We start from the raw sequence: 13,409 nt of genomic DNA, 5'->3' as shown, positions 1-13,409 counted from the left end.
CATCCTATCGAAATACTTTATAAATAATATTTAAAACATTTTTCGGTGTTTATTGTTTTTAGAAAAAATCTAAAATCTTTTTTTCAGAGAGGCTTTTGAAAAATGAAAGCTTAATATGGCTTTAAAACAGTTTGATATAGTACCTAATTGTTATAGCTATAGCTTTTGTTGGTTTTATATTGGTTTATATATTTAATGTGATTTTATTATATCTGATATTTGTAATTCTTTAAATTATTTTAATATAGCTTAGGCTATTTTATCTAGATATGACAATATTGTTTTGAGCTTGCAAAAGTTGACATGAAATTTGTAAAGTTTAATGTCTTTCTGTTGTATTCATATAGTGTATTATCTCCAAAATAAATAAAAACAATAAAAACAAAAGAAAACAGCCGCTCGCTGCATCAACAGAGCTGTGAAGGGAGCGCTCTTTTCCTTGGTCTCAAACACACATACACAGGCATCTAAACGCGCACAAATACACCTTTTAAACTTGACAAAAACTCTTGAAAACCTTTACTGTCTGCTGTGTCTTTAATATGGTGTAAAGATTATTATGCGTTATCATCAAGGAGGACGCAGCAAAGAAAAGACACTTATAAATTAAAACTACTTAATTATTTTATGCAACAGCCTTACATTTAAAAGAGAAATAAAGGGCGATCATACGCAAAAAGACCCCAGCCTATAATTTGTTCCAGATGTTTTCTTTCCCTTATTTACTTATTTGTTTATGTGTTTGGCGCATGTACTTGTGTGTGATCGGAAAATTGTCCCCGCCTTTCCTTTCACTCCGCCCCGAAGCCCCGGCTGGCCCTCTTTGGCCCAAGGTATTTGGCGGGCTGAAAAAGGCTGGCCACTGGCCCCAAAAAAGCCCCGATTTGGCCCGATTAGGCCCCGGAAGTGACAGTGGAAACGCGTCTGGCCTTGCCTCACCCTGGCTCGCTCGCTTTAGGCGCGATAGTGTAAAAGTAAAGTAAAGAACTTTTATTGTCATTGTAGTTGTACAACGAAATTTGCTTGGTAACTCACAGAGACCAGCAGCAACATAAAAAGAGAGAAAAACAAACAATAGACATAATACTAAAATATAAGAGGCAAGATAAAGTATACTAAATGTAATAAGTCGCATAAAAACCAACAATAGACATAATACTAAAAATATAAGATGTAAGATAAAAATATACTAAATGTAATAGTCACAGTATTTACATTATGGCAAATGAGTGCAAACATGAATGTCCATAAAGTGTCTTTGTGCATTAGCAGCAGAACATCAGTGAAAACGCGGCTAATGTTTACTTGTTCTGTAGCTCTTCCGCAGCAGCGCACTCTTGTCCAGTTTGCTGCAAACAGGGATGAGCCAGGCCCCGTAACGTTAAAGCACCAGTCATAAGCCCAACACACTAGAATGAGCAAGAAAGATGGTCATTGAATGAGTATAAGAATTCAAATAATTAATATTAATGAATATTTCACTTGCTAAATGAAAATCAAATGATTCGCTACATTAATAAATCTGACTCAAAGAAAAAAAAAGGGAGAAAAAGATTAAATAGAAAGTAATACTGTGGTTAAAAGAGTCTTGCAGATAACAACACTTATTCTTTGTGTGCCTGAGGTTGACGACGTTAAAGGAAGATATAACCAAACGCACTGACTTAATAGCGCCATTGTGGTCCAGTAGTCAGCACATTGCGTTACGACGCCGTGGACCCGAGTTCGAACCTCACCTGAGTACTTTTTTTTTCTCTCATTTTTAGTGTTAAGACATTTAATACTATTTGGGTTACTTATATGGGTGTACATATTTTATTTTTATTTTTTGTGTGACCACCGTTACAAAGGACTGTTTATCTATGAAGAATTTTGCACAGAATATATATTGAGATATTGCAGGAAAGGATGTTTTAATGAATGGCGATTTAGCTACCCTTTAATGTTCTCATATTTATGAAAAACATTTAAAGATCTAAAGCAGCTCTTTCCAAAAGACATGAAAGTGTCATTAGAAACTGAATTGGAAATTACGTTATTTTTATATAGTCAGTCGTGAACTGAGGTAGGCCGGTCTAAGGCTTGAAACTCAAGGGCTGAAATGCAGTCCCACTCCGGCCCTGCTTAATAGTTTATAGTTGCATCATAGTGATTGATTAAACATCAAATGCAAATGCAGAAAGAAGAGAGGACATTATTTTGTGTGTGTGAGAGTTTGTACCTTGTATTTAGTATGTTGTGGGGACTAAATATCCCAACAAGTATCTCAATACCAGTCAGTTTTGACCTTGTGGGGACTTGGTCTCCATGAGGAAAATGGCTCATAAATCTCAGATGGTGAGACCGCATTTAGTGACCGGAATAACACATGCGGCTTTCTGACGCTACCTGTCGAGTGCATCTAAGTTTCCGGGAAATGCTGTTTTTTTTTCTCTCATTCGCTGTGCGGTATCAAACATTGCATGAAAAATACACGCTTAGAGCAGTTCCTCGAATCAAATATCTCGTTTGTCGCGAGGGGCATGAATGAATTCCCTGAATGAAAGAGCCAAACTGCAGTTAAAGTCCAACATTTAATAATTTGGCAAATAATTTGACTACAGATGTCCATGTAGGTTAAACACCAACACTTTCTCCTGTGTGTGTGTGTGTGTGTATTTTGACTCTAAAACTCGCGCGTGCCAAAATAGACACTCCCACACCATCCCACTTTTCTTCCTCCGACACTCCCCCCTAAACAGAGCTGGACACGCCCACTTTTCTGACTTTTTCCAAAGTAGAGGTGTGAAAACACCCTGCTGAAACGAGGGGGTTTCATGGCCCTTTAATGTAAAAAATTTGACACTTAAGGTTTTGTGGTTCAGGGTCACATTTGACAATTTACTGGCAGTTACTGTTTCTTTTTGTCACCATCTCAGAGAATGAAGCATAATGAAAATGTAAAATTGCTGATTGGTTCCTGTGACGGTTGGGTTTAGGGGTAGAATTGGGGTGGGGGGGATAAAATACACTGTTTTTACAGTATTTAAATAATTAAATCTATGGGAAGTCCCTATAAAGCTGTACAATTGTGTGTGTGTGTGTGTGTCTGTGTTGCTCAGGGCAGAGGTGTTGCTCATGTAAACTGCTTCACGAAGAGCTGACCTGTGTCTAAACATGTTGAAGAAATGCCTTCATTCTTCAGTCTGGAAAACATCACACGCTCTGAAAAATAGCGGATCTCCTATTGTTCCTCAGATTCAACACAAACGGCCTGATGTCATGGTCCATTCATGGCCATTTTTGCAACAGAATAAAGCTTTCGACGTTTTATTAAAGGCTCATCTGATCTGTGTTTCGGATTCTGGTTTAAAATGATCAAAAGATCGGTCAATTTTTAAAGAACTAGAGAAGAAAGCGGCTTTGGAAACAGCAATAGCCCTGCACTAAACTAAATATCTTTTTAGCAAAAGGATGTGTGTGAGATCATGTTTACATCTGGCTTCGTGGAGTTTCATCATCATCATCAGTTCTTCATCATTGCTCATAATCTCACTCTCTAGTTGCACCATGACTCCTCATAAAGGTCATGACCCTTAATTCCCTGTGACACATTGGAATTCCCTAAAATTGTAAACCACGAAAAGCAGAGGAAAAACACACAAGCTTCACACTTGACCCTTGTGTACTGTTCAAATTGACTACACATTCATTATGTTGGGGGCCGTTTTTGCCCCATTGACTTCCATTATAAACATATTTTTTTGGATTGCAAAGCTATGACAGCATATAATCATGCATTCCTGATTGTTGGTGGTTTTCCCCTGTTGGAAAAAAAAGGTAGAGTTTGTCATTTTTACTGTTGATCATCAGTTGGCAGCATTCACCCTTTAGATAGGCCTGTGCAATAAAGATTCAGGCTTTTATATAGAGTACTATAGAGCACAGGTGTCAAACTCAGTTCCAAAAGGGCCGCAGCCCTGCACAGTTTAGTTCCAACTCTAATTAAACACATGATCAAACTAATAGAGTCCTTCAGGCTTGTTTGAAACCTACAGGTAAGTGTGTTGGAGCAGGGTTGGAACTAAACTGTGCTGGGCTTCGGCCCTCCAGGAATTGAGTTTGACACCCCTGCTATAGAGTAAAACAGCAGATTATAGTGTGTGTGCAGAAATACATACTGTGTTTACTATGTTCTGAGAGCTGAGTTTCTTATTTTGAATTTGTCTGACATATCGAGATAAGTGTCCAAAGGTTTACACACTCATGCATGATCATGCACTCCATAAAAGCCAGAAACTAGGCATTTTTTGCACTGCAACCGATGATCAACAGTAAAAATTTACAACAGGGGAAAGACGCAACCATCAGGAATGCATGATTATATGGTTTTTGCGATCAACAAATGTCATTATAATGGAACTCAATGGGGCATAAACAGCCCCCAACATAACAAAAGGGTACTCAATTCGCCCGGAGTGTGTTATCAATTGTTTTTACGATTTTCAAAGCATTTCGCCAAAATATGTGTCAAAATTAAGCCTCAAAATCACCCCTCAGTGGATGAAAACAACCCAACAGCCCACAAGGGATGAACTACAACCACTTATTCATCATCATTACAGCCCGTTTGTCTTGGACTCCATGAAAGAAGTGAATTCTCTGGCTGTTTGCAGCTGTTTGGGATCATTTACACACTATTTACCATCAAGTGCTTCCAAATTTTTTTCTTCTGTTGAACACAAAACAAGATATTTAGAAGAATGTTTGAAACGTGTAGCCCTTAGCTACATTTCCATCCACCTATTTTTATGCTCATTTTGGAGATGTGCATTAAAAAAAAAAAAAAAAATTGGTTGATGGAAACGCCAAGATGCACATAAAAACATATGCGCATAAATGAGTAGGACAAACTTAACTTCGATAGGAAAAGATGCACATAAACTATCATGGAAACACTTTTACTGAACAAATTCCAGTATGTGCATTAAAAAAAGGTCATGTGATTTTGTTAAAAGAGATCATTTGATGATGATAGTTTGTGTGAATGGACAAACCAGCAGGCTGAGCACACTGTAAACCATCTGAAATGTTGTTTTGGTCATTCTAAAACGCCTGAACCGTTTCAGCATTAGTGTTATTTTATTATTAATGACCTCCAGAATCAAGAGCGTCTGTGCTTCATGTCTTAAACCCCTTCAAACGCCACCGCACGTTCATTGCATGTCAGGATTGCCTTCTGAGGCGCAAGTCATGTATTAAATGAAGAAAAGATTGACGCAGCTTCTCTTATCGCAGCAAATTCCGTTTTTACTGTTGATATTTGGCGACAGATAATCAGAAAGTGGTGATTTTGTTCACTTCGACTGGGATGAAAACTGCTTTATTTGCACGTCTTTTATGCAATATTCCAGTTTTAAGCATAAAGTTAATTCACATTTTTGGATGAAAACACAGCTACTGGCTTCCATAGTAGGAGAATAAACTACAATGGAAGTCAATAGCTACATTTCCATCAACCTATTGTTATGCGCATTTTGGAGATGTGCATAAAATAACGGTTTATGGAAATGCCAAGATGCGCAAAAATTTTTAAAATGTGCTTAAAAAGACGTATGCGCATAACTGAGTAGGACAAACTTTTTATTCAAGCAGAAATGATGCGCATAAACTACTATGGAAACACTTTTACCGAACAAATTCCAGGATGCGCATTAAAAAAGGTCATGTGATTATAAAAATGTGTATGAATGGACAAATCAGGAGGCTGAGCACACTGTAAACCAGGGGTCACCAATTTCGGTCCTAGAGGGCCGGTGTCCCTGCAGGTTTTAGCTCCAACTTGCCTCAACACACCTGCCTGGGTGTTTCGAGTATACCTAGTAAGAGCTTGATTAGCTTCTTCAGGTGTGTTTGATTAGGGTTGGAGCTAAAACCTGCAGGACACCGGCCCTCCAGGAACAAGATTGGTGATCCCTGCTGTAAACCATCTGAAATGTTGCTTTGGTCATTCTAAAACAATGTAAACATTTCAGCATTCGTGTTATTATATTACTAATGACCTCCAGAATCAAGAGCGTCTGTGCTCCGCGTGTCACACCATCAAACACCACCGCGTTCATTGCAAGTCGGCATAGTCTTCCGAGGTCATTTATTAAATGAAGAAAAGATTCCCGCAGCTTCTCTTGTGGCAGTAAATTCTGTTTTCACTGTTGATATTTGGCGCCAGTTATTCAGGAACTGATGATTTTGTTTGCTTCGACTCGTTGGATGTAAACGCTGCTTAATTCACACGTCTTTTATGCGATAATCCTAGAGTTATTTCGCATATTTGGATGGAAACATAGCTACTGACTTCAATAGTAGAAGAAAAATTGCTATGAAAGTCAATGGGTATCAACTTCTTTTTTTGTTAAAGAGAAAAGGGAACTAATAAAGTTTTTGAACAAGTAAAGGAAGAGTAAATGATGACAGAATTTCCCTTTTTGGGTGACCTGTCCCTTTACCCTCAGACTGAGGCTGCAACGTCTGTAAATCTGGTTCAGACACTTGCTGACGAGGCTTACAGGAATGAATGGATGACTCCTGAGACTGGAATGATCACCTGTCACTGAGATCTAGGAATGATCAATTATCCTTTATACTGCCTTCAGGCATTCAGACAGACACACAGAGCAACTCTGTTCAAACACAACACTTTTAAAACACAAGAGTCAGCGTAATTGAGGCAAAATAGTGCCATGTCCCAATCACGTCAAAAACATGACATTTGCTGCTTGTTCCTGAAACTTTAACTATTTAAACTGAATTGAAACAAGTTTTTTGGGGGAGGGGGGGAGGGCGACCTAATTGTTTTATGTTCAATCCACATAAATTTGAAAAAACTTAACTTAAAGAATTAACTTAATCCCTTCAAATTGTTTGTATGGAACCCAGCATTTTTTACTATATAATTAACTACAAAGTAACTGGTTACTGTAATTAAATTACTTTTAACTGAAAAAGTAAGATTACTTTATTACATTCATAATTACCTGAACAATTTTGTGTTTAATAGACGTCTAATAGACATCAAAACGTAGACAGCTTGGCTAAAACAAGGCTAACCTTGGGCTGTCAGTGAAAATCTAGCAGACGTCTTGGAATAGCTTAAAACTAGACTAGTCATCAAATAGACAGACTTTATATGTGTACTAGAGATGCGCGGATGGCAGTTACAGCCGCGGATAAACCGCGGATCGGGCGGATGACGTGACGAAAAATAATATTTTAATTAAATTCGGGCGGGTGGCGGGCGGTTGTACTGTTTTTGTACACATAGCTGGCGCACCAACGAAAAAGCCTAGGACTGACTTCACAGAATGAGAGGAGGAATCGGATACACTAATTCTGGATGAAGTACAGAAGTCTTCATCTACAAACTTCCACATAGACGGATCAGCAGAGAAAAATCTACTTTCCTTTTGGGAGAAACAAGGCCAGTCATTCCCACGTCTACAGCACCTTGCCAAGAGAATTCAATGCATTCCAGCAACAAGTGCTGCAAGCGAGCGCTCCTTCAGTGCAGCAGGGCGCATTAGAGGCCAGGCGCTCTCGTCTGAATGTTGAAATGATGTGTCAATGCGTTTTCTAGGCTACAATAATAATAAAAAAAATTGTACAGTACAGTGCGTTTAATTTAGGCTATTTATTTATTTTTGTCCCTGTGCGCCAATTGGAGACGGAGTTCACTGCTGATATTCTGAGAGCTTTATAGGGGTGCTTCTCATTTCTTATTTGTGTATCCTCGTTTCCTTTCCTTGCTTTCTTTCCTCGTCTTTCCACCCCTATAGGATGCGAGGGAAGGACGCAAGGAAAAGACTCAAGGACCGACCGAGGAATCGAATCAAGTGAAAAGACACGTCCTCGTATTGTTTAGCGTCACTTCAAAGCGTCAATTAATGCTGGATTTGACTTGCACGTTTGGATTAACTGCATGTCATTAAAGTCATTCTCTTTTTTCTAATAATCAATAAAGAAACATTAATTTAATGATAAAATGGAATAAGCCATTCAAATAAAGAGCTCGGTCAGCAGATGACGGGCGGGTGCGGTTTTAAAATTTGGTCAAAAATGTTAGTGCGGATGGATGGCGGACGGATGATGAGTTTTGTGATGCGGTTGCGGATGAAATAATAGCCCATCCGCGCATCTCTAATGTGTACAGTTGTCATTCATTTCTGTTTATTTGATGACTAGTCTAGTTTTGGTCTATTCTGAGACATCTATTAGGGTGCTTTCATACCTACACTTTTGTCTCAGAACCTGTCTCATTTGCCCAGTTTGAGTGGTTCGTTTGGCATATGTGAAACCAGCAATCGCGCTAGGATCCGCGCCAAATCAATTTCTCCGAGATCGCTTGAATGAGGTGGTCTCGGCTCGATTGAAACGAACCCTGGAGCGGATCGATTGCACTGAGAAATCGATATGATCCGAGCGCGGTTATGTCACAGTGTTTTATGGATAAAATCATATACGGCTATATGAAGAGAGAATTTTCAGTAGGGCGGGAAGTTTAGGGAGTCTCCTGGATGCTCGCAAACGAGTGATAATCTCCAGGTAATCTAATCTAGTGTCTCCCTCCCGGTCCTCAAATACGTCGCGCACCCTTCTCACTCCTCCCCATCGCATCTCTCGTCGCTCTTCAGACACGTCGCGCGCACCTTGTCAAACACCACCAAACCACCATCTCCCCTGACAGCTGAGCGGGACTCTGCAAAATAAACCGTGAATCTCTGACCAATGTGAGGAGAGTTTGTTCGCATGTGACTTGTTTTAGCTCTTTTGGTCTGTTTAGAAACTTTGCCATGTGAAAGCGAACCGCTCCAAGAGCAAAGAGCAACACTGTAACAATTTTAATCCCAGTTTCGGAACGACTGAATCGATTCACAGGTGAAACCCTTAGATTTTCACTGACAGCCCAAAATTAGCCTTGCTTTAGCTAAGACGACATTGTTTAATCGTCTATTATATGTTTTGTAAAAACAATAAATGCTTGCTCGGTAGGTTTAATTACAGTTACTTATAATTATGGCCAGACAGAACTAGTGCAGTCCAGAGCTTGATTTGTGAATTGCGAGGTTGTTTAGCGGGGGAACTGGGGGGATGAATGGGGGGCGTCAGATGGCTGAGGGGTTTCGCGGATGATGGGCAAAAGTAGAGATGGACGTTTTTTAAATTTCAGAATTGATTATCACGAATTCCAATATCGTGACAGCATTAGACAGAACCAGAGGAGCTATTTTTGTTATTTTTGCACAAAATTTTAGAGAAAAAAAAAAAGAAAATCTGCAGCTTAATTCAATTCAATTCAATTCAGCTTTATTTGTATAGCGCTTTTACAATGTAGATTGCGTCAAAGCAGCTTCACATAAATGGTCATAGTAACTAGAACAGTGTGGTTCAGGTTTTAGTGTTTAAGTTCAGTTCAGTTTAGCTCAGTTCAGTGTGATTTAATCATTACTGAGAGTTCAAACACTGAAGAGCAAATTCATCGATGCGTAGCTCTACCAATCCTGAACCATGCGAGGCAGTGGCGACAGCGGAGAGGGAAAAAAAACTTCACCTGTCATTTAATGCAAAATGATTTTAAGACTATAACTAAAAACTTAAATAACAAAAGAGATTAAGAGTTTTTAACTTTTATTTAGGTTTTACAGTGCAAATCCAACTTTAGATCCATTAAGTCTTGCGTATAATACGTTTAATAAAAGACATTAAATATTACATTACAAATCGTATTGTACATAAGTCATATACACTTGTGCATATTATTCGATAATATTCATTCATTTGCTTCGGCTTAGTCCTATTATTTATCGTAGGTCGCCACAGCGGAATGAACCGCCAACTTATCCAGCATGCGTTTTACGCAGCGGATGCCCTTTCAGCTGCATCCCAGCACTGGAAAACACCCATACACTCTTGCATTCACACACACACACACTCATACACTACGGCCAATTTAGTTAAGTCAATTCCCTTACTGCAATTACCTTATACTGACTGTGGCGCACTTGGAGGAAACCCGTGCCAACATGGGGAGAACATGCAAACTCCATACAGAAATGCCAACTGACCTTCTCGATTTGAGGCAACAGCGCTAAAAATTCTTCAAAAATCTGTGGATGTCTGCAAGACAATTGCATATGCTTATTTTCAGCTGATTTCCAGGCACTGAGTAACATCATTGCGGCAAAACTCCTGGATCATTAGGCCAGAAAGAGATTATAGAGATTACAGTCAGTCTTTGTACACGATCAAACTACAGAAGAGTGAAGCTTTAAGTAGAAAAATTATTCCAACTACCGAGCTGGTCTAATCTGATTTACTGAATTATGCTAAGCTATGCTAAAAGTGTTCCAGCCCCCCCAAAAACTGTCTGAATGACTGAAGTCAAGGGGGAAATGTAAAATAATCATCTGTTGTTCAGTTGTTTTCTTCTCCGAGTTCTGCACTGCAGAGAAATAAACAGCTGGTGATACGGCCGTTATTCATCATTATCGGCCTGTTATTGTGGTCACACTCAGAATATGAGGCTCTTGTGTATTTCTGTCTGTGTAGTCGGACAGACTCTCCTCTGTGTTTGAGTATTAGTGACTCGTCAGACCTCTTCAACTCTCCGTCTGGCTGGCTGGCTGGAAGTCAAGGTTATTATGGGTTTTATTTTAGTAGATTTGTGTTTATTTTGGCACTATTTTTAAAATTCGCTGTACATTTCAGCTTAGTTTTAGTTTCGGTTTTTGTTTGTAAACACATTTCTATTTTAGTGAAAAACTAAATCACAGAACAAAGTATATCTTGTTTAAGTCTGAAGGGCTTTATTCTTTGAAAACAACTATCCTGGATGAAATCAAATAAAAAAATAGATACAAAACGTTGTTTTGAGCTGTAATAGTTTATTAAATCTTTAATTAAGCACAAAGATGACAGAAACGAAAACAGCTGATGGAGTATACACTAACCTGCACACTGATCGGACACAAAATGGCACCAAATAGTCAACAAACTCAAAGCTACATCAGCTGATGGAGTATACACTAACCTGCACAATACTCAGACACAACATGGCCCCAAACAGTCAAAAACACAAAGCTGACAGTATTGAAAACAGCTGATGGAGTATACACTAACCTGCGCATTATTCAGACACAAGATGGCGCCAAACAGTCAAAAACACAAAGCTGACAGTATTGAAAACAGCTGATGGAGTATATACTAACCTGCGCATTATTCAGACACAAGATGGCGCCAAACAGTCAAAAACACAAAGCTGACAGTATTGAAAACAGCTGATGGAGTATATACTAACCTGCGCATTATTCAGACACAAGATGGCGCCAAACAGTCAAAAACACAAAGCTGACAGAAACTAAAACAGCTGATGGAGTATACACTAACCTGCGCATTATTCAGACACAAGATGGCGCCAAACAGTCAACAAACTCAGTTACATCAGCTGATAGAGTATACGCTAACCTGCACATTGTTCAGACACAAGATGGCGCCAAACAGTCAAAAACGCAAAGCTGACAGTATTGAAAACAGCTGATGGAGTATACACTAACCTGCACATTATTCAGCCACAAGATGGTGCCAAACAGTCAAAAACGCAAAGCTGACAGTATTGAAAACAGCTGATGGAGTATACACTAACCTGTGTATTGCCAAACAGTCAAAAACGCAAAGCTGACTAAAATGAAAACAGCAGAATGGAGTATACACTAATCTGCGCATTATTCAGACACAAGATGGCGCCAAACACTCGAAAAACTCAAAGCTACATCAGCTGATGGTGTATGCACTAACCTGCACATTATTCAGTCACAAGATGGCGCCAAACAGTTAAAAACGCAAAGCTGACTAAAATGAAAACAGCTGATGGGAGTATATACACTATCCTGCACACTATTCAGACACAAAATGGCGACAAATAGTCAAACTCGAAGCTACATCAGCTGATGGAGTATACGCCAACCTGCACATTATTCAGACACAAGATGGCGCCAAACAGTCAAAAACGCAAAGCTGACTAAAATGAAAACAGCTGAATGGAGTATACACTAACATGTACATTATTCAGACACTAGATGGAGCCAAACAGTCAAAAATTCGTTGTGGAGTTTATTTAATTTTTTCATTTAACAAAAATAGGTTTTGATATTATATTATTACAAATAATAATTACAATATTACAATAACAATATTATTTGTTTTAGTCTTAGTACAGGCTGTGTGTTTCTGTGTCCTGCCCTCTCCAGCAAATGTCTTGTGTTTTTCTGCTGACACAGATCAAGATTTGGGTCTGAGGCTCCTGTGATGATTATTATTATTGTCTGTGCTCACCGACCCCTGAAGGCAGAGGTGAATGGGAGTCAGTGAGACCAGAGAGACACTACAGACAATACAGCGGCTGTTTAAAAACACACTCACACTTGCAATTATCTTTACTTTAAACAAGTGCTTAAAATTATATTTACTGCTCGATTGTTTTAGATAGAAGGTACACTGCTATTCCTTGATCTGTGAGAGGAAATTATTTTATATTTATTATTTTTATGTTTATTTATTGCATTTGTTTATTTTTCGGACGCATTAATCTAATGAATACTTTTTGTTTGCTTTTAATAATAAAATTAGTATAAGTAAATGCAAACAAAAAGTATTCATTAGATTAATGCATCCGAAAAATAAACAAATGCAATAAATAAACAAAAATAATAAATATAAAATAATTTCCTCTCGCAGATAAAGGAATAGCAGTGTACCTTCTATCTAAAACAATCGAGCAGTAAATATAATTTTTATATTATTTATATATATTTATATATAATATATTTAATATATTATATAAATATATTAAATATATTTATGTACTAATATATATTTTATAATATATAATATATATAATATTAACATACATATATATATATATATATATATATATATATATATATATATATATATATATATATATAAATATATTAATATATATTTTCTATATTTATATATATATATATATATAATATATTATATATAAATATATATTATATATAAATATATAAAATATATAAAAAACAACACAAAGGGGAAACATTGTACGGGCGCAGCCATTTGAATCTTTTTGGCTTGAGACTTACAGTCTGATTCACTTCCATTCACTTTTAGACATTAAAAACTCGCGCTGTTTGATGTTGCAACTGAATCGAAAGTTTTAAAACAATCGCAAAAACAGGCACACTTCCGCATTTTAAAATAAGGTTAATACATAGAGCACCTGAAAGTGTTATAAGTAACATTTTACATCATTGCACAAGCACACAGTAAACTATCTCTCTCTCTCTCAGTAAGTGAGATCTGGCCTCAGGCAGATCTTCTCACGCATGATCAGG

The 13,409-nt window shown here is 37.8% G+C and overlaps 1 long non-coding RNA gene across 1 annotated transcript in view; it reads right to left on the bottom strand.

Annotated features, from left to right (window-relative positions):
• Positions 1-13,409, bottom strand: part of LOC141381122 (uncharacterized) — a 51,949-nt gene that overhangs the window by 20,092 nt on the left and 18,448 nt on the right. Inside the window, exon 2 of the long non-coding RNA XR_012400792.1 lies at positions 1,306-1,409. This is a non-coding gene — a long non-coding RNA (uncharacterized lncRNA). The remainder of the gene's footprint in view (positions 1-1,305; positions 1,410-13,409) is intronic.

Source organism: Danio rerio, chromosome 3 (assembly GCF_049306965.1).
Source record: "Danio rerio strain Tuebingen ecotype United States chromosome 3, GRCz12tu, whole genome shotgun sequence".
Classification (NCBI taxonomy): Eukaryota; Metazoa; Chordata; class Actinopteri; order Cypriniformes; family Danionidae; genus Danio; species Danio rerio.
The sequence above is the reverse complement of the archived record's forward strand: the minus strand, read 5'-3'. Positions and strand labels throughout refer to the sequence as shown.